Consider the following 21,594-nt stretch of genomic DNA (forward strand, 5'->3'; position numbering starts at 1 on the left):
GGAAGACTTATCTTTCTGGGTTCAAATTTGGTCTCCCTTACTCTAGCTGTGTGATCCTGGGCAAGTTACTTAACCCTGTTTGCCTCACTTTGTTCACTTGTAAATGACAACCATTCCAGTATCTTTGCTAAGAAAATACCAAATGGAGCCATAAAGAGTTGGATGCTGAAACAACTGAATGACAACAAAGTTCAGTATAACTCAGCTGCGTGAAGTGGCAGCTTACAGAGCTAATGAAACTAACATGAATTGAATTAAACTTACATTAATTGACATGGTACATGGGACAAGGGAGGTAATAGACCCCTTGTTGCTCTAGTCAGATCATATTTGAAATATTGTACTGAGGGGGGCAGCTAGGTGGCACAGTGGATAAAGCACCAGCCCTGGATTCAAGAGGACCTGAGTTCAAATCCAGTCTCAGACACTTGACACTTACTACCTGTGTGACCTTGGGGAAGTCACTTAACCCTAATTGCCCAGCAAAAAAAAAAGGCAATATTGTACTGAATTTTTGACATTATTTTAAGAAGGACATTGAACAACTGAAAAATACTCAGAAGACAATAATTATGAATTATCAAAAAGACTGAGGAATTTTAGTCTGGAGAAAAGAGGATTTGGTTCTGATATGATAGCTATTTTCAAATTATTGGAAATACATAGAAGAGGGATTCCCCAAACTCTTACTAGAAATCTTATTCCTTAGGAAAAATTCAGTTGTTGGTAGAAAATATTCATTTCAGTTCCATCTTTTATACCCAGTTCATAGTAAAGTGGAAGATGCACAATTGATTCAGTACTGTACTGTTTGGGACTTACCTCTTTGATAGCCTTTGAGGCCAGTGATAATGTCATTTTTGTATCACAAATGGTCCTATTACAGTGCTGGGCACATCATAGGTATTCACTCAATGTTTTGGGGTGAATGACAATGCAAAAACCTGAAACTTTTAGATAAAATCCATTAAAATAGTTTTGCCCCACATTTAATTAATAATTATTTGAGTACTTGTGTGGAAAACACCATGCATTTTAAAGCTTCCCCCACATGCAAAACCAATATGAATTGCATTCATGTAATTTTAATATGAATGTAATGAAAATAAGAGAAGAACAATTCACATGCAATTAATTATTGCTTGAATTGATTATAAAACTTCTTATTGAAATTTGTTTGGTTTTAACATGTTTTGTCCATTACTTTTTTCCATGGTTTTTAAATGGCCACACAATAATCTTAAACAGAAGGCATAAATAGTAGCTAGTTTCTTTCTACTCAGATTTGTAGACTTAAGGAACCAATAGGCAGCTTATATAGATATTCTTCAAGGGTCAACTTTGATGCATACCTTCTTCATGAATCTGTTTCCCCCAGTGGGTAACAACTTCTATCCCCAGACCATTTTTTTTTCTCCTTTCTAAAGCATCTGCATATTGTTGAATATTAAATGCATCAGGGAAGCCTTCAGCAAGTTAATTTCTTGAGAACATGGTAGGATATGGATAAGGGTCTCACAGGATGCTTAAATATATAAATAAATAAATATATTGCAGTATCTGTTATTGGAGGGAGGGACAGCTAGGTAGCACAGTAGATAAAGTACTGACCCTGAAATTGGGAGGACCTGAGTTCAAATCCCACCTGACCATGGGCAAGTCACTTAACCCCAATTGTCTTAAACATCTGGGGCCATCTCCAGTAGTCCCGATACATATCTTGTCACTGGACCCAGATGGCTCTGGAGGAGAAAGTGAGCTTGGTGACCTTGGACAACCCTCCCTCACTTCCATTGAATTTACTGCAAGTTATGACATCACCCCCTATGCCATGGTCCTCTGTGAGAATGGAGGACACACAACAACAACAAAACAGTGAGATTACAGATCAATTGGAATTGACTGAAATCTAATAAACATTAATTATGATCATTAAGTTCCATGAGACAAGAGGCTGACCTTATCTAAACCTGATATTTCTTTAAACACCTAGCACAATGATCTGTACGCTGGAAACACAATCATCATTAATGTTGAATAAGTGAATAAACAAACATTCATAGTTTATATATATGTATGTATACACACACATATATATACATATATACACACATCCACATATATATATTCATAGTTTATATGTATATATACATCCACATCCACATACATATGCCTGCATATGTGTTTGTGTGCATATACATATATACATATGCTTATGTATATATAGGTTCTCAAAAGGTGTGTGTGTTCATGTGCTTGTGTGTATGTTTACACACACCATCCAGAAAATGAATTTTAAGACCTTTTGAAAACCTTTCTAGAAAATTAGAAATATTCATGCTCTAAAGGGGAATACAAACACAATCAATATAAAATAACTTTATCTCAATTAAGAAAATAATTACTCTACTCATTTGACATTTAATATAATAGGGCAAGACTTATGACCTGCTTCATCCATTTTAACAGATAAAAATATCTTGATTACCAGAACTGAAATTTTTTGCATGATCATTTATCAGGATGAGACTTTTAAATTTTTCTTTGTAATTGCTCATGACATTATATTCTAATCTCTTTTCTATGATCTGGTTCCCTATAAGAGAGAATAACTGAACACATGTCATTTCTTGTTATTATTATTATTATTCCATTCCATTCCCAATGCCAATACTTTATTTCAGGTCTTTTATTACCTCTTGTATGGACTATGACTATAGTCTCCAATGATAATTTCTCTTTTTTCCTTCAATCCATTATGTACATAGGTACCAGATTAATTTTCTTAGAGCATAGTTCTGATCATGTCACTGCTCTGCTCAGAAACCTTCAATGATTTTCCATCACTTAAATGAAGTCTAAATTACTTAGGCCAGTATTCATGGATGCCCATGTCCTAACCTATTGCTTTCATATTATCTGACATTTCTGCTCTATCTTATACTCTAAACTAACTGCACTATTCATCATTCGCTGAACCTGTTTTATATTTTCCTACCTCTCTACCTTTCTTCATATAGCTAACCCAGCTTGTAATTCCCTTTTCCCATCACCATTTATCAAAATCCCTGCTATCCATCTAGAATGTGCTCAAATGCCAGCTTCTCAATGAAACCTTCATCTTAGCCAGAAGTGATCTTTCCCCCTTCTAATTCTTGAAGCATTATTATAGAACTCGGACATTTGTTGGCATGTTTATATTAGTTTGCCCCCATGTCTTGTTCCTCTTACTAGATTAAGAACCTTGAGAACAGGGGTCACATCTTGTTTTTTCTTTTTAATTTTCCTTTTAGAACTTGGTAAATAGTAAGTGGTTAATAATTATATGTTAAATATATTCGAGGAACTGCAAGTAAGGCAGTGTAGCTAGATTATAGAATGTTTTCCCCCAAATCTTTTCCTGTTTCAAACTTTCTTATTACCATCAAAGTTTGGAAGAGGGAGAGGATTTTGGGGGAAATACAATGACTTCTGTTTTCTGTTCTAAAGGATCTTAGAGCTAGAGTTGAAAGAAACCTTAGAAATCATTTTCTCTTACCCCTCTCATTTTATAGATGAGGAAATTGAAGGTTCAGTGGCTTGCCCAATTTCACATTCTTGGACAGTTATTGGAAGAGCTGTTAATGGAATTTGGGTCCTTTACTGAAAATTCATCTGCTTTTCTACTCTACCACTCTGCTTTCCTTAGTGGGCATTATATCTATGTATCTATCTATGTATCTATGTACCTCTGTCTCTCTGTCTCTCTTTGTCTCTCTGTCTCTGTCTCTGTCTCTGTCTCTCTCTGTCTCTCTCTACATATATATATATATATATATATATATATATATATATATATATATATATAATTCAATAGATGGCGAGTCCAGGCACTTTGACTGAGGTTTCTTACCACTTTTGGGCGCTCTGCATTTCTACCTTTCTTTGCTAGGGGGAAAGAGGAGTTGAAGTTATTTTAATCACATGATCTGGTGGCCTAAGTCCTGCACCCAAGGACAACCAAAGCCTATCAGGGCTATTTGCTACACTTCATGGATAACCACCACATATGAACTCTACTTATTTGAGACCTCCATTGAGGTCTCATATCAGGTTATACCTTGTGGCCATATCAAGTTATATGTTCTCTCTTCTTCCAAGATAATATTTCCCTACATGTGGTAGTAGTTGTCCTGGCAGTCCATGTTTCTGTTTCAAAATATCACTTCTCATTCTTACTAGGTATGTGAGCTTGAACGAATTATTTATGCTCTTTTTAAATCTTACTTTTTTCTTATCTGTAAAATTGAGTTCATAAAAGTTATAGAACTCACCTCACAGGATGTTTATAAATATCAAATGAGTTGAGGATAAAAGTATATTCAAATCACTTTTCAAATGTTAAAGAACTTATGTAGATGCAATTTTGTAGTTGTTATCATCATCATCATCATTATTCTTCTGTCTGTAAATTCTACTTCCTGTCATTCCCATCACAATAATTTGGCTTCAGATTAGCAAAGAACAAGTTTCTGGCAAACCTGTCTCTTCCATTTTACAATGTAACATAGATGTCATCATTGTTTTATATCCTTTTGTAGAACCCTGCCAATACCTACTTCTCCATATCATAAATGTAAGACATAGCCTTGAATGATTATCATTAACCTGATATCAGAATCTAGAAATTGAATTAAGACATTTATGGGGGAGTGAAGATAGTAGAGTAATGGCAGGGACTTGCCTGAGCTCTTCCAAATTCTCCTCCAAACAACTTTAAAATAATGCCTCAAAATTCATTCTGGAGTGGCAGAATCAACCAAAGGATGGGGTGAAATAATTTTCCAGCCAAAGACAACTCAGAAAGTTTGAGAAAGCTCTGTCTCAATGGGTTTAGAGGGAAGCATAACTCAGCAAAGTCCACAGCAAGCCAGCATCAGGCATTAGAAGAGGCTGTACTGGCAATAGTGGATTCTGAAGTTGTCAGTCCACAGATGGTAAGATGGTTGGACAACTGATCAGAAGGTGATTACAGGGGACCCTTTGCTGACAGTGAGTGTAGGACTCTGTTGAATTGCCCATACCCAGTTCTAGGTGACAGTCCCAAGGCAAGAAGGAGTACTACCAAACTATACCATGCAGCTGCAGGGCAATGGAGATCCTGGTCATAGTCCCAGGGTAGAAAAGAGTGCTTATGGTCATTCACAGAGCAAAGCACTGATGAGGAGACAAGTGACTACACCTCTCCTTAGATCATAACACCTTGGAAGAACTGAAAACTTACAGAACCCCAGAACCAGCTCTGTAAACTTCAGCACAAAAAAACCTGAAGCTTGGGACAGTGGGTGAACGCGAACTCCGAATGAAAACTCCCAGGAATATTTTAGCTAAATTACAGGGCTCCAAGGTTAAGAAGAAAATACTTCAGGCAGCAAGAAAGAAATAAATCAAACATCACGGAGCCACAGTTAAGATAACATAATATTTAACAGCTTCTACATTATAGGATTGAGAAGCTTGGAATATGATATTCCAGAGACCAAATGAACTAGGATTATAAGTGTGAATCACCTACCCTGCAAAACTGAGCATAATGTTTCAGGATAAAAAATGGATATTTAATGTTCATCAGTCAATCCAAAACATTATAAATGTAAGACCTGGTCTATTGATCCTTCTCGATTTGGTTATTCATTATTCAGCAACCCATGTTTATTTGAATTTTATCAGTCTTTAATAATAATACTAAGAATAATGAAGGATTATGACAATCTTTAAGTAAACCATGGACTAACAAGAAATTCCTTCCATCCTTTAACTCTCAGAGGAAAAACATTAAGACTACCATCAGTATGACTAAGAGTTGTGCAGGTGAATAGTGTGTATGGTTTCATGGGAATCCCCTAACTTGAACCCAAATTATTGCTGGGGAAATGAAAGAATAATAATAACACTCCAAACCTAGTACTGAGTTCTTTCTTTAGATGATCTTTTCTTCCTAGGAAACTAGGGAGTTTGCAAAATCAAATCACTCCAAATCTCCAACGATGCCTATGATTCATGGAACAGTCATCAAGTCCTAGTTAGCAGAAAGCCTTTGTATATCTGGTCAGTACTGCCTTTTATTCTATTAGAGTCTTTCAAAGAGGAGTGAGGAATGGTTTGGATATTCAAACAGTTGTTTTCTATTTGAATCTTATACTCAGGGGTTTATTGGAGCCAGCTTAAGCAAGTTCTTGAAAGATTAAATTTTCAGTATGATATTTTACACCTAAGAAATTGAAAAATACTTCCAATCATGGCTTGATTTATTGTTTTTATAATCATTTATGTTTAAGCAAATCATGAAGATTAAACCTAAAATATGTTGTGCATATATTTTATTTTCCTGAAGAGCTGGTTGTTAAACATTTTACTAATAACTCCCAATTATATTACTTAACAACGATTCTAAGAAGACTTAAGTTTCTGAAATGCTAATTTATCTTGAACCAGTGGGATGGCAGTGGAAGCCTGGAGAATTCTGCATAGAATTATTACAATGAAGTAACAAACTGGTTTTCCAGTTGGCCATGCTACAGTGTCATGAGGAGTACTATGAAAGAGAAAAATACTTCCTTATCTCCTGTCATGGGGAAAACAGGTAGAGGATTGGGATAGGATAGGGGTTCTTAGGAATTATTCTTTAAAGAATTACACCCTTTTGCACACAAATCCAATTAGAATAAAATATTTTTTTTTTATTTAGGTTCTAGGAAAAGGAAACCAAGAGAGAAATTCTTGCACTTCTCATGGGGAGAAGGCATGGCATAAAGGAGTGGCTCTGAGATACCTATCTCCTCAAGAAGATGACCAGGAAATTCTTTTATAGTGGACTGATGGGGGTGATCATCTGACTGGAAAGTTCCCTTATTCAAGGAGGACCATCCCCCACTGGTGGAAGTTGGTGGAAGTTGGGTAAGGGGGTGGCTCTGGATCTCTCAAGCCATCTCTGTCCTTATGCCACAAAGCCAGCAGCCACACCTAATCTTATCTCCCTGAGGGGTGGGGAAGACTGGAATGAAGGGTGGTGGTCCTAGAGTTAGCTCAGTCCAGATCTGGACCTACTTATTTCTTTAGGTGTGTCTGCTTTTGGTTTAGTCTCTCAAGGAGAAGGTTCTTTGATTTACCCCAGAGAACTTCTGGGGTATACTAGGCCCATTACACCAGGGTATACTATGCAATATAGTTTCAATTTTCTTGAATTGGGCTTAAAAACCCCTTGGGAACTGACCCAGAGTAAAGTATGTAGATAATAGAGATATAGAGATATAGGGATACATACATTATATAACTATTTCAAAATAATAGTTTCCTTTGTGTTCAGTTTAATGCATTTAAAAATGCTATTATGAGAAGATTTCTATAGGGTTCACCAGCATCCCAAAGGTGTCCATGACACAGAAAATGTTTTAGTACCCCTGCTATAAACGTAGCTAGGCTTTTTCTTTGCCATAAAAACAAAACAAAACAAAACAAAACAACCCTAAAATATTGAGAGCTCATTATTATTATTATTTTTTTTTTGGTGAGGCAGTTGGGGTTAAGTGACTTGCTCAGGGTCACACAGCTAGTAAGTACCAAATGTCTGAGGCCAGATTTGAACTCCTAACTCCAGGTCCAGTGCTCTATCCACTGAGCCACCTAGCTGTCCCCGTTTTCTAAATTAGGACAGCATCTTAATGACAGTTAAGATAGTTCCTTATTTCCTACTATATGAAGTATCCTTGAAACACACTCTGAGGTAGGAATAAAAGGCTGGCCTGAGAGCTAAGACTGCCTGGGTTCAAGTCCCACTTGGGACACGTACTAGCATTGGGATCCTTGGCAAGCTGCTTAACTTCTCAATGTCCCCAGACAAGTCTCTAAGAGTATAAAAGGCAGAGCAAGAGGACATTTGCTTTGGTACCAGGAGTTTCCTCAACAGAAATTCCCTGTATCAAGACAATCATGGGTTCAATCCATAAAACCAAACAAACAAATAATCAAAACTATAGTAATCTTTGGGTTGAGGGTGGAATTTGGATCACTGGAAAATATCCACTTTTCAGAAACTGTGCTCTCTATGACAAAGCATTTCCCCACCTTTTTTTTTTCTACTTCAAAGTCATCCTCCATCTCTTTTAAATTAAAAATATCTAATCTGAGGGCAGCTAGGTGGCACAGTAGATAGTGTCAGACCTGGAGTCAGGAAGACTCATCTTCCTGAGTGTAAATCTGGGCTCAGACATGTAGTAGCTATGTGACCTTGCCAAGTCACTTAACCTTGTCTGCCTCAGTTTCCTCAACTGTAACATGAGCTAAGAAGGAAATGGCAAACCACTACAGTATCTTTGCCAAGAAAATTCCAAATGGGATTATAGAGAGTCAGACAACTGAAAACAACTGAAAAACAAGAACAATCTTATTTGAAATAAATGCATTAAATGATGCCTTTTTCTATCTGGAATTATCTGCAACAAGAAGCCTGTGCATGTAACTGTACAACTTGCCATTTCTTCCAAACATACAAGTTAAACTTATAAATTTCTTTTTTCTTCTCCCTGTTCCCTGTCACCCTAGAGATAGCTACCATTAGGCACAAATAGGTATGTAGATGGAAAATAATTCTGTACATGCTTCTGTTTATTAGTTCTTTCTCATAAATCAATCTATATTATCATTATTAATAATAGTTGTAAAGTATCTTATTGCAAATCAAGTGATTTATAAACTATAAAATGTTATGTCTATTTAAGCTTCTAATATTATTATTTCAATGGGCATTAATACTCTATGGAGCTTTATAAATAAAAAAGGTGGGTACAATGAGTATACTTTTTAATTTGAGCCCTACTAGACATGGAGACAGTGAATGAAATGAGATAATGGTATCTCAGAGCCCAGGATGGCTTTCCTTTTTGGAGAAAGTGAACTATATCATGCCACTGCTATTGGTTCTTCTGAATTACCCCCTGGTCTGTTACCATTCCAGTGAGCAAATCTAAAGAGCCTTCAGGTAGAAGTACAAACACATCAGTCTGTTTAACTAATATCTGTTTTCTTTCCAGGTAAAAGAAAAAAGATCTCTGGTTTTTGTTTTTGTTGTTGTTGTTTGTTTTGCTTTGTTTTGTTTTTATCAGCAACAGCCAACTTTGCTTCTCAAAGTCATCCCTCATGATGCCTTTACTCTCCACTCCTCTAGATAATGAATTATGTCATTATTGAATATTTGTGGTAATACTTTGATTAATCTTGACTCTTTTTGGCAATGTCAGAATATGTTGACCCCTTAAAGAAAAGATTTATTTTCATGTGGTCTTTCAGTAAAAAGGTTTTAGAGAATCTCTATTTTGTTGCCAGTTTCAAAGAAGTTCAAGAGTGCTATATTTAGAGTTAGATAAAATTCTAGGACTGTCACTTCTTATGTATGTGACCTTGAGCAAGTCATTTACCTCTCTCAAGGCCCTTAATTTCCTCAACTATAAAATGAGGTGGTCAAAATAGATGACCTCAATGGTCCCTTATATGACTATAGCTATGAATCTTGTACCCTTGCTTGTCAGGCTTGTAGTAACTTGGCTTTTTGGACAAGCTTCTTCTCATAGATAATTGGGAAAGGGATCTAGGTTTTTAGTAGTTTTTTATGAAAAGAAAGAAAAGATTCCCTGCAAGAAACAGTCATAATGGGGTAAGAGCCAACGATTTACAAAAGAATTTCTAAGTACAAATAGCCATTTGAAAACATGTTCCACATCATTAATAGCAAAGAAAATGCAGGTTAAAACAATTCTGAGGTTCCATATCACACCCTGCAAGTTGACAAAGATGGCCCAAAACAAAACAAAACAGAGTAATGAATGCTAGAGGAGCTGGAGAAAAGAGACACACTTAAACTCTCTTGAAGTTGAGAAATGGCTCATTCATTTTTTGTTTGGAATTATGTAAAAATAGTGACTCTCTTTGACCTACCCATACCATTAATGTTAGCCCATTCCAAAGAAGTAAGAGGCAAATTAATATATACCAAAATAACTAAAAAAGGAAAAAAAGAGCATACTGAATGATAGTCCTGGAGAAGAGTGCTTTCTTCTTCATGGCAAAAAGCTGGAGGTATTACTAGGATAGAATGTGTTAGATATTGTTAGTTATGGTTAATTTATCAGATGTTTTTGTTTATTTTTTGTTGTCATTGTTACAAAAGAATGTTCAATCTAGAGTAAGGTAGTGATTATTGTTGTTTTTTCCCTAGAACTAATTATGGTATAAAGACAAAAGACATTAATAAAAAATATTTTTAGGAGAGAGAAAGAGAAATAAATTTATACTTTCTATTACAATCTCCTCTAATCCTGGATGTGGTTGTATTGGCAAAGCTTTTTTTTTTTTAAAGGGGTAACTGTTTAGAAAATTTTATTCAAAATATTGGGATACTTTCATCAGGAAGTCCAGTATGGTGTTGTAGAGTCAAAGAATATGTGTGCTAAAGGGGAAAACATGAACTTTTTAAATGAAAACAATGAGAATTTGTAATCATTCCTTGGTGGAAAGGTGAAAAATCAATTCCTATTTTTTACTTTTTAAGTAAAAAGACATTTTATAGTCATGAGAAAATTCTTCAAGGTAGAAAAAAAATGTGATTTCATGGTGCATGTTTTACTCTAGTTCATGTGGTCCATATAGTCTCTGTCTAAGTGATATCAAATATAGAAAAATAATCTTCAAGTCATAACAGGATTATGATGTGTTCATAGTAATTTTCAACGAGAAGAATAGCATGATCCATGATAAACTCTATGAACTAAGAGTCAAGTTTCATAATATGAAATCCTGGCAAAACTCTATAGACTTAAATAGGAATTTGTTCTGTATAAGAGTAAATAGAGGGGAATGTTCATAGCAATCTCTTTCTCTAACAAATTATGTCTCTGCAGGAAGAAATGTAATTCTCTACTTAATGGATATAGAGCAATACATATGATAAGATTTGGGAAAAGTTGGGAAAGATATCAGAGGTAATTGAAATTAAAAGTGGAACACAAGAACATAAATTATAGAAGTGAGGCCTTCCTTTTTCACAAGAACTACTGGGAAACTGGAAATGCAGTTGTTTTTTGGTTGGAAATTAAATTTAGATCAACAACTTGTACCATATAACACAGTAAGCCCCCAAATTCATAATGAATCAGAATATAAAATCTCAGGTCATGAAAGGAAAATTATAATTTTCTTATCTTCTCCTCCTTTTCCCTTCTCCTCCACCTCCTCCTCCTCCTCCACTTCTTCTTCTTCTTCTTCTTCTTCTTCTTCTTCTTCTTCTTCTTCTTCTTCTTCTTCTTCTTCTTCTTCTGCTTCTTCTTCTTCTTCTTCTTCTTCTTCTTCTTCTTCTTCTTCTGCTTCTGCTTCTGCTTCTGCTTCTGCTTGCTTCTGCTTCTTTCTGCTTCTGCTTCTGCTTGCTTCTGCTTCTTTCTGCTTCTGCTTCTTCTTCTTCTTCTTCTTCTTCTTCTTCTTCTTGTTCTTCTTTTCCTTCTCCTCCTCCTCTTTCTCCTCCTTCTCCTTCTCCTCCTCTTTCTCCTCCTCTTTTTCTTTCTCCTTCTTTTCCTTCTCTTTCTCCTTTTCCTTCTCTCCTTCTGCTTCTTCTCCTTTTACTACTATGGCTAGTGGGAATTTTTTTAATTAATCAAGGGGCAGAAGGGATCATGAAAATGAAAGTGAATTTTTTAGATACATAAAACTATTTGTAAAGTTTTTAAATGAATAAAATATACAAATATAATTAGAATAACTGTGGAGCTAAGAAGGAAATGGCAAACCGCTATAGTATCTTTTGGGGAAAAGTTGTATTAAATATCACCAGAGTTTGGCATCAAAATAATATAGGGAATTAAGACAACTGGATAATACCAGAAACCATTCCCTTGTAGATAAATGGCCAAAGAATATACATGTTTTCAAAAGAAGCATTGCAAATTATGCATAGCCATATTAATACATGCTCCAAATCAATAATACAATGATACATGTAAAGTAAAACAACTTGTTTTCTTTTTTTTTTCACTTTACATTCTGAAAAAGGCAGAGATGACAAAAGATGCAAACAGTCAATGTAAAAGGACTTGGAGAAGACAAGTACACTGATGTATTGGGGATGGAACTATAAAGTTATAGATTTTAATTTGGAATTTTGGAAGAAAATTAGCAAAAATTTGTGTACCCCTTTACCCCAAAATTTTACCACTGGTTATGTGTACACCATATATATAACAAGATATTTATAGCAGTACTCTTCATGGTGGTAATGAACTAGAAACTAAATGAGGCCCATCAATTGAAGAATAATTAGCATGTTAAAAGACAACTGTGAAATATCAATGTAATGGACTATTAATGTGTTTTTAAAATGACAAATCTGAGAAATTCAGAGAAAAACAGGAAGATTTATATGAATTCATATGGAGTCAAATAAGCAGAACCCAAAACACAATGGAGGCAAAGACTCCAATAATGCAAATAAAAAGGTGACTCAAAAGAAGTCAGTCTCGTGGTAACTGAAAAATGAACCAAGGTCTCAGACAACTGAGAGTGAAACATATCACCATTATCAAGACAGAGGGTAGGGGACAATTAGGTTGGAGCAATGTATGACTTCTCAGATATGGCCAGTGTACCAGATGTTTTAATTAATTATTTTTCTTTATCACATAGAAGGCTTCAATCTAGAGGATGAGGTGAATTATTATTTTTTAATTTTTTTTTGAGGTGAAATTACTTTGATATAGACAATGCATCTACAGAATCAAAACAAGTGCTTCTTACATAATCTCCATGAAGAGAATATTAAAATCACACAATTGTAAAATCTGAGAGTTGGAAAGGTCATCATCGACCATGTAATCCAATTAATAAATTAAAATAATCTCTACTTCATTATACCTGACAAGTACTTTTTCAGTCTTTTTTTTCAAGATCACCAAGAAAAGGAAAACCACCACCTCTGAAAACAGTCCATTTAGCTTTTGGAAAGCTTTAATTATAATTTACCCAGGCATCAATCCTACATTGACTTTTTACATTTCTACCCATTATTTCTAATTGTGGCCAAAGATAACAAGCCTATTTCCTCCTCAAGTGATAGTCCTAAAATACTTGAAGGCAACTACAATGTCCCATCACCAACCTTCCCCTTCATTTCTCCAGGTTAAGCATTCTTAGTATCAAATGATCTTTATATGATGAGGAATCGTTTTGATGTCCCCCTCTGACATGCTTCAGTTTATTGTTGCTCAGTTGTTCTTCAGTCATGTCTGACTTTTTGCGACCCCATTTGGGTATTCTTGGCAAAGATCTTGGAGTGTTTTGCCATTTCCTTTTCTAGTTGATTTTATATATGTGGAAACTAAGGCAAATAGAACTAAGTGACTTGTCTATGGTCAAGTAAGTAAGTGTGTGAAGCCAGATTTGTACACATGAGGATGAGTTTTCCTGACTACAGGCTCAATAATCTACTGTGGCACCTAACTGCCCCATTCTTCAGGTGGTAAACTGAATTTTGAGCATGTTGCTTAAAATGGAACATGATATTCTATGTGAGATCTGATGAGTACAGAGCATGGTGGTACTCATGTCTCCCTCTTTCTACAATCTATACCTCTGTGAATACATTATGTTGTTTTTGGTTGCCACATCATGGTGCTGATTCACATTGAGATTATAGTACAATAAAACCCTCAGATTTTTTCTTAAAACAATTGTTTTGTAACCATCTCCATCCTGAATTTATTTGGATGATCTCTCTCTCTCTCTTTGTTTTTTTGTGGGGCATTGGGGGATTAAGTGACTTGCCCAGGGTCATACAGCTAGTAAGTGTCAAGTGTCTGAGGCCGGATTTGAACTCAGGTCCTCCTGAATCCAGGGCCCGTGCTTTATCTACTGCACCACCTGGCTGCCCCCTTGGATGATTTTTTTAATCCATTTATCTTTTTTTTTTTTTTTTTTTTGGTGTGAGGCAATTGGGGTTAAGTGACTTGCTCAGGGTCACAAAACTAGTAAGTGTTAAGAATCTGAGGCCAGATTTGAACTCAGGTCCTCCTGAATCCAGGGCCAGTGCTCTATCCACTGCACAACCTAGCTACGCCCAATCCATTTATCTTTAATGAAGTTCATTTTAGAAGATTCGTCCCAATACTCAAGCCTGTATCCCAGGATGTTAGCTATCCCTCTCACCTTCTTGTCATCTACAAATTTTATGAGTATTCCATCTATACCTTCATCCAAATCACTGATTGAAAATGTTAAATAATGGAGGACCAAACATGGATCCCTATGTCACTTTACTAGAGACACCATGACATATTGACAATAAAGCATTAATACCAATTCTCTGAGTCCAACCATCTGATCATTTCTGTATCCATTTACTTATATTCTTGTCTAATTCATATAACTCCATCTCTTCCAGAAGAATACTATAAAATACTCTATCAGTCTGTCATCTAAGGACTCCTTGTTCAAGTAGTGAATCTTTTGTAATGATTATAAAAGGGAATAAAAGTCTTGTCAATTAGTGCTATATCTGTCAGAAGAAGCCCGAGTTTTTCCAAGATGTTAAGACTCACTGATGTATTTGCTGGCAGGGTCAATTAATACTCCTGATTCAATGCTAGCACTTAAAAATGTAAAAATATAGTAATGATATTTCACATTTGTATAGTGAGTTGAGGTCTTCAAAGTGTTTTACAAATGTTAACTACTTTGAATATCCTCAAAACCATAAGAAGTAGGTGATATTATTAATTTCATTTTGCAGATGAGGAAACTGAGGCTCAGAGGGGTCAATGACCTGCCCAAGATCACATAGCTAGTTATTATCAGAAATAGGATTAAAATGCAGGTTTTCCTGAATCTAAATCCAACTCTCTATCAAATATTAAGCTAATGGGGGCGGCTAGGTGGCACAGTGGATAAAGCACCGGCCCTGGATTCAGGAGTTCCTGAGTTCAAATCCGGCCTCAGACACTTGACACTTACTGGCTGTGTGACCCTGGGCAGGTCACTTAACCCCCATTGCACTGCAAAAAAAAAATAAAAAAAATATTAAGCTAATTATTATAAGCCCAGTGACTCGGACATTTTTGTGAAAGAGATAGGAAGGCAAAAATTCCTTATATACAACTTTTTACCCAAAAGGACAGACAATAAAACAATAATGTATCTACTTAGTATCAATGTATAAATTCAGTTTTTAATTTACTCTATAGTCTGTATTGTTTTGTCTTTTTCTATTTGATTTCTGGGCATTTAGGGTTTTTCTCCATTTTGGATTAGAGTCATATATAGCAGTTTTGTAAAGTTTTTCAAGAACTAGCTTCAAAGAAAATGACTCAGCCACAGACTCATATTGGCAAACTCTGATAGAAAAGAATTCCAGGCCCCATAAAAATATCCAGTGTGGACACTAATATTAGAGGAAACAACAGGCAAATTCTTTTAATGGATCTTTAATCTCATCTAAAGACTAAGTTTTATAAAATGACTAAGCATGTAGGATGTTCTTGCTGCCACAGAATTCAATATTTTTCCACCCAGTATCTCACTCAGCGAGCTCATGATCTATAAGGATGAACATCCTTCCCTAGATGTGGCTCCCTATGAGGTGTGGTCTATGTATGTGTGTGGTTGATTTAAAAAAAATTTTTTTTTTTTGAAGAAGAGAAGGAATCTACTTTGAAGGTTAAACACCCCAGTAACAAGAGAAAGGAACATCCTGTAGAATGGGGTGAGCTGTCACTGCCCATGTGGTCTAAAATAAAAATAATTGAAACATGGTGTTGCTAAAGCCTCCTGCTTCTCTTTCGTCACAGAAAGGAAAGCACAAATATTGTGAGGGGATGGGGGGGGGGGATGGTTCAAGTTTCTGCCTTTCTGTTCCAGAGACATAAACCAAGTAAAGAGATTCAGGGATCTCACAAAGAAAAAACAAAACAAAGCAAAACAAAAAAGGGATTCAATAGATACCCAATTGAGAGAAGACTGGGGTTGTTTGTGAAATGTTTATTTGTTATAAAATAAATGTGGTTGTATTTGGTCCATGTTCCTTTCTCCTTCTTGGACATTAAAACAATGCACAGCTGTGAATATATCTCAAGTTACAGAGATCTTTAAACTAATGCAAGAAAATGCATTATTGGAATGAAGAATTAGCAGCTTTTCTTGGTGCCTCCACCAGGACTAAAGGATTCACAATTTACCTCAAAACTTCATTTTCCCAACTATTTCACTCACTGCTCAGGATGTCCCTTCTGAAATTTTGGTCCAGTCATTGCATTTAATGCTGAACTCTTGGGTAGAATAACAAAGATATTGCTCTTAAGCCTTGGCATACACAAACCAACAGGAAAGCACATCGAAAAATATGCAGAAGCGCTGTTTCAAATAACAGAGTTAAATTGATTCATTGTGACAAGGCCTTCTATTCCAAAACTCCTTTAAGCTTTATGTTATTGCTTGATGACCAAGGCAATGGCTCTGGTGATCTCTTCCTTACAGAGAGTCAAATGCAATTTAAATATTATTTTTTGGAGGGGAGAATGCCTTCCTGATGAACTTTCCTCTATATATTGAAGCAGTCATTGATTAATTAAGGGGTACTGTATCTAGCATAGGAAAACTATCATCATCAGTGCTAGTCTCATGTATGAACAAATCAAGAGTAATTCAGGGGAGTCTAAATAATATACTTTTCTAAGCTTCTTAAAATATTGCATTAAAATCAACTAGAAAATGAGAATTGAGACAGAAGTATGAGTGAAGTTGGAAACTATATATATATAGCAGTTGATTGAATTAAATGTTTATATGTGTATGCAACTAAATTTATAAAAGAGCATGTAAACTGAACCACAGTTAAAGCCTTTTTTATCTTTGTTATGAATCATGAAGAAGAAATACATCAATTCTCTCTTTCAGTATGAAACAATATACTCATATGTAGATTCTGGTATTATTGAGGGGCACTGATATAGATACAGGGACTAGTACAAGTTGACTTTTCCTTTATTATTGTGGGATATGTTCTATGGTATTGTTGTGTGATGAAAATTATATTTTTTAAAAATACTCCAAACAAATTGAAATAGGATTTTAGGAAAATCCTTTGAAGACAATGAACCTGAGGATATCATCAAAGGATAAACTATAAAATAAGTCAAGATGCTTGAGGCATGCTAATTTATTGTACTCAGTATCCACTCATTCCAATGAGATGAGAACTAGAGGCTGGCTTTCAGGCAGAAAGTCAATTAATGAATCATCAATTATTTAGCAAGCACCTATTATATGCTAATCACATAGAACATTCAAATAAAATGGATGGAACACATCCCTGCTTTCAAGGAGTTTACATTTTTTTTTTTTTGTGGGGCAATGGGGGTTAAGTGACTTGCCCAGGGTCACAGAGCTAGTAAGTCTCAAGTGTCTGAGACCGGATTTGAACTCAGGTACTCCTGAATCCAGGGCCGGTGCTTTATCCAATTCGCCACCTAGCCGCCCCATGGAGTTTACATTCTAATGATGGAGATACAATAGGTGGAGTAAATTTTCAATTGGAAGAGAAATTGAATTGGCTATAATTCCTTACCTTGACGGAATGGTAGGAAAAGATTTTAGAATGATAAAATAAAAATAGCCTCAACCTGTTATTGTACTCATTCTTATTTGAAATCATATCATTACAAACTCTAGGGCAATCCAGGAGTTAGGTTTGCATAATTCCTCATTGATAAAACTTCATCCTAACTCTCCATTATTCAACCAAGCTCAATCAATCAAATTAAATAACCTAGAATAAACTTTTTTCCTGAGTGGTATTTACTTACTAGCTGTGTGACCCTGGATAAGTCACTTAACCTTCATTACCCTGCAAAAAAAATAATAAATAGTAAGACCTCTTGAATACCATACTCAATTCGGTGGATTAATATATCTAATCCTGCAGGAAAATAGGAAAGGAAGGGGATAAGGAGGGAGGGGCAAAAGAAGGGAGGGCAGATTGGGGGAGGTAACAGTCAGAAGCAAACCCCTTTTGAAGAGGGATAGGGTGAAAGAAGATAGATAATAGAGTAAATATCATGGGATAGGGAATAGGATGGAGGAGAACAGCTAGCAATAGTAATTGTGAAAAAGGGAAAAGGGGAGATAATTGTACAAAAAATATTTATAGCAACTCTTTGTGGTGGCTAAGAACTGGAAATCAAAGGAATGTCCATCAATTAGGGAACGATTGAAGAAGCTGTGGTATAGGATTGCAATGGAGTTATTGTGCTGTGAGAAGTGACAAAGCAGAATGATTTCAGAAAAACCTGGAGAGACTCATATGAATTGATGGATAGTGAAGTGAACAGAACTGGGAGGACACTGTGCACAGTGACATCAGTATTGTTCTAAGAGCAATTGTGAATGACTTGACTACTTTCAGCAATGCAATGATCCAAGATAATTCCATGCTATCCACTCCAAGAGAAAGAATTGATATTGATTAAGCACAGAATAATTAAAAAAGAGCACTTATAGATTGTACATATATAACCTGTGTCAGATTGGTTGCTGTCTTGTGGAGAGGGGAGGAAAGGGAGGAAGAAAGAAAAATTTGGAACTCTAAATCTTATGAAAATGAACGTTGAAAACTACCTTTACATGTAACTGGAAAAAATAAAACAAATTGAAATTTAAAAAAATAAATAAAAGAAAGAAGGCCTTTCTATCTTTTTTCTTTCTCTTACCTCTCAGCTTCTATCCATGTTATAGGATTTTTTATGTCAGATAACTGTTTCTCTTAACAAAGTACAATCTCTTTACAAATGATTAAAAGTGAATCTTTTTAAACATACCAGACAAAACTCTCCATTTCATCACAAAATCTTCAAAGATCAAAGTTAGACACATACTTACTAACTTCATAGGTGTGATAAAATAATGGAATTTGGCAGGGGTCCCATCTGATTGATTTAGTATTGTTTGAATTGGGTGAGAATGAGAAACTAAGTACCTACTTAAAGGTGATTGGATGGGGATCACACCTGGCTGACCCTGAGTGACATTGTTCTACTGACATCAGCAAGAGACCACTCTCAACCAATGAACTTGAAGGACCTCCCCTTTGGGGGAGGGAGAGAGGAACTAGGAAGTATATGATTGCTCATGGAAGGAGCCTTTTTTTTGGTGAGGAATAGGTGTGTGGTGGCAGACAGAAAACAGTATGGCCCCTTTTAGTTATTCCGACACTGGCTTGGTGGTGAGAGATTTCACGTGGGCTGCAAGGAAAGGAAATTGGTTTACTCTCTGGTTATACCAAATTAGATAAGCTAGGATTTCCATACTATAAGGAATCTGTTCTCAATCTCTCTCTCTCTTCACTAATTTATAATATATTTTAATAAATCTTTAAAAGCCTAAACTTCCTGCTGACTTTATCAGTGATTTTAGCCAGCTTCCCGAAAAAACTGGGTGGGGGGGGGCAGATTAAGACCCACAATTTAGATTTTAAACAACACATAGGTTAAAGTGCTTCCTAAAATGACAGCTGTAACTATTACTCACAGTTTCTCTGATCTTGAAGACATAGTAATAGTTTCTATAGCCACTGCAGGAGAGATTTTTTAAAATAGTAGGTATAAACTGATCACAGGCTTTTAGGATTTTCAGCTAGAAAGACCTTAGATTTTATCTTGTCCAACCCACTCATTTTATAGGGAAGGTAACTGAGGACCCTAGAGGTAAAATGATTTTTGTAGTCACTAGGTTTCATGGAGGTAGCTTCAGCAGTAGGGTATTGAATCTGTTTCAGGCAGAAAAAAACAAAATAGGACAGGAAGGGATAGGTAAAGGTTGAATTAGAATTTTCAAGAAATGCAGTTGTTCAGAAATTTAAAAGGGGTAGAGAAAGCTGGTTTTCTGCAAAGGGAGTACAGGAAAACCTGATACTAAAGGGAAGACTCTTCAGAGGCCAGACAGAGAGGGGTGAAAGATTTTTCTAATCAAGGGAGCAAACTGAGGTGGAAATTTAAAGAAGGTTTTTAAGGATCAGGAGCCAAACAAAAAAGGACAAAGTACATGATTAAAAGGTATTTGTAGAATGGTCTCATGGAAAATGTCTTTGGGGCCTAGGCAGAAAAACACCTCCTCTAAGCTCTACTCAAATACAAGATTGGAAAGCAGGTCTGGAAAGCTGAGACGCCCTACCAAACCCAATCTACTTTTGTTTAACACCAGGGCTTTAATGAGGTGATACTAAACCTGGGTCAGTTCAGTTGAAGACTGTGGGGCATAGTGGTACAAAATACAGTAACTGGGGGACAATAGCCATTTAGGGGACGATGTGTGTTCAGGGAAGGGGCACATAATACAGTCCTGGAAGAAGGAAAACTATTACCTAGATTCCAATAGGGAATTTATGCCCATAGCTCCAAAGGACTACAAGGCAAAGCAAGGATTTTTTTTCTACCTCTGAGAGGGGTAAGGTAAGCATGAAGTCACACTTCCCCAATTTGCACCTTAGGAAAGTTGCATTTACCCTGAGTTAGTTTCAGCTCTGGAAAGAGCTATGGGAGTTTGGAAAGAACTCTGATATAGTGTTCAAATCTGACTAGAATGGGGAAATGGAAGTTGAGAAGAACTTAAGGAATGAAAATCATGTAGGGAATAGAAGAGAGAAAGGGTGGCAGAAACAAAGAACTATCTATACCCAGTTCCCTCTGAATTTCCACTTTTAAGGATTCATTTTTGAAAGTTATACAATTTGTAACTTTCATCCTTTTGTATTTTAGAACTCTTGCAGTGATTGGTGGTTTTAAAAAAGGAAATACCTAAAGAAAAAGTGTTATCTCATTTTAGTAGCAATAAGACAGGGGAGGAGTCAAAATTGTATTTCCTTTCCCAGTCATCTGAGAAGAGTAACTCAGGTTTGAAGAAGCACTGATTGTCTGTAGGGACAATTACTCTGTGTCAAATCTTGAGTTTTACTAGAAGAAAAACAAAAGGAAGACAACTAATATGTCAAACATCACTGAACAAGTACCCTAACGGTGCTATAGAATAAAGAAAGAAGAAAATTGACACACAAAGAAATATGAAGTTCTGATTGGCTAAGTGAGTTACTTCAGTTATAAGTTGCAAAGTTATATGGTTAAGGTCAAGCCTAGTACTCACTTTATTTTTTACCTTCATTTTAATAAAAAATGACTGTATAACTACCTTGCCTTCCTTTATGGTAGAGAGAAAAGAATACTAAATCTCTAGTCAGATTCCAAACCCAATGTTAACCCTGTGATTTTGGCCATCATTTCCCTTCTACGGGGGTCAAGTTTCCTACTCTGTAGAAAAAGAAAGTTGGATTACACTATTTCTAAGCTTGTTTCTGACTCTAAAGCTATGAGTAACTGTGGTTGCTATTTGGTAATTGACTATCTAATGACCTGAGCCTTTTGCACTTTGTGTGTTATGAAGGTCAAAGGAAGAGGCATAACAATGGTCTAATATGATGGAATTTTGAACATCCAATCAGTTCCATTGAGCAAATATCTATAAAAAACCTTCTAAATACCT

The sequence above is a fragment of the Dromiciops gliroides genome, chromosome 2 (genome assembly GCF_019393635.1).
Source record: "Dromiciops gliroides isolate mDroGli1 chromosome 2, mDroGli1.pri, whole genome shotgun sequence".
Taxonomy (NCBI): domain Eukaryota; kingdom Metazoa; phylum Chordata; class Mammalia; order Microbiotheria; family Microbiotheriidae; genus Dromiciops; species Dromiciops gliroides.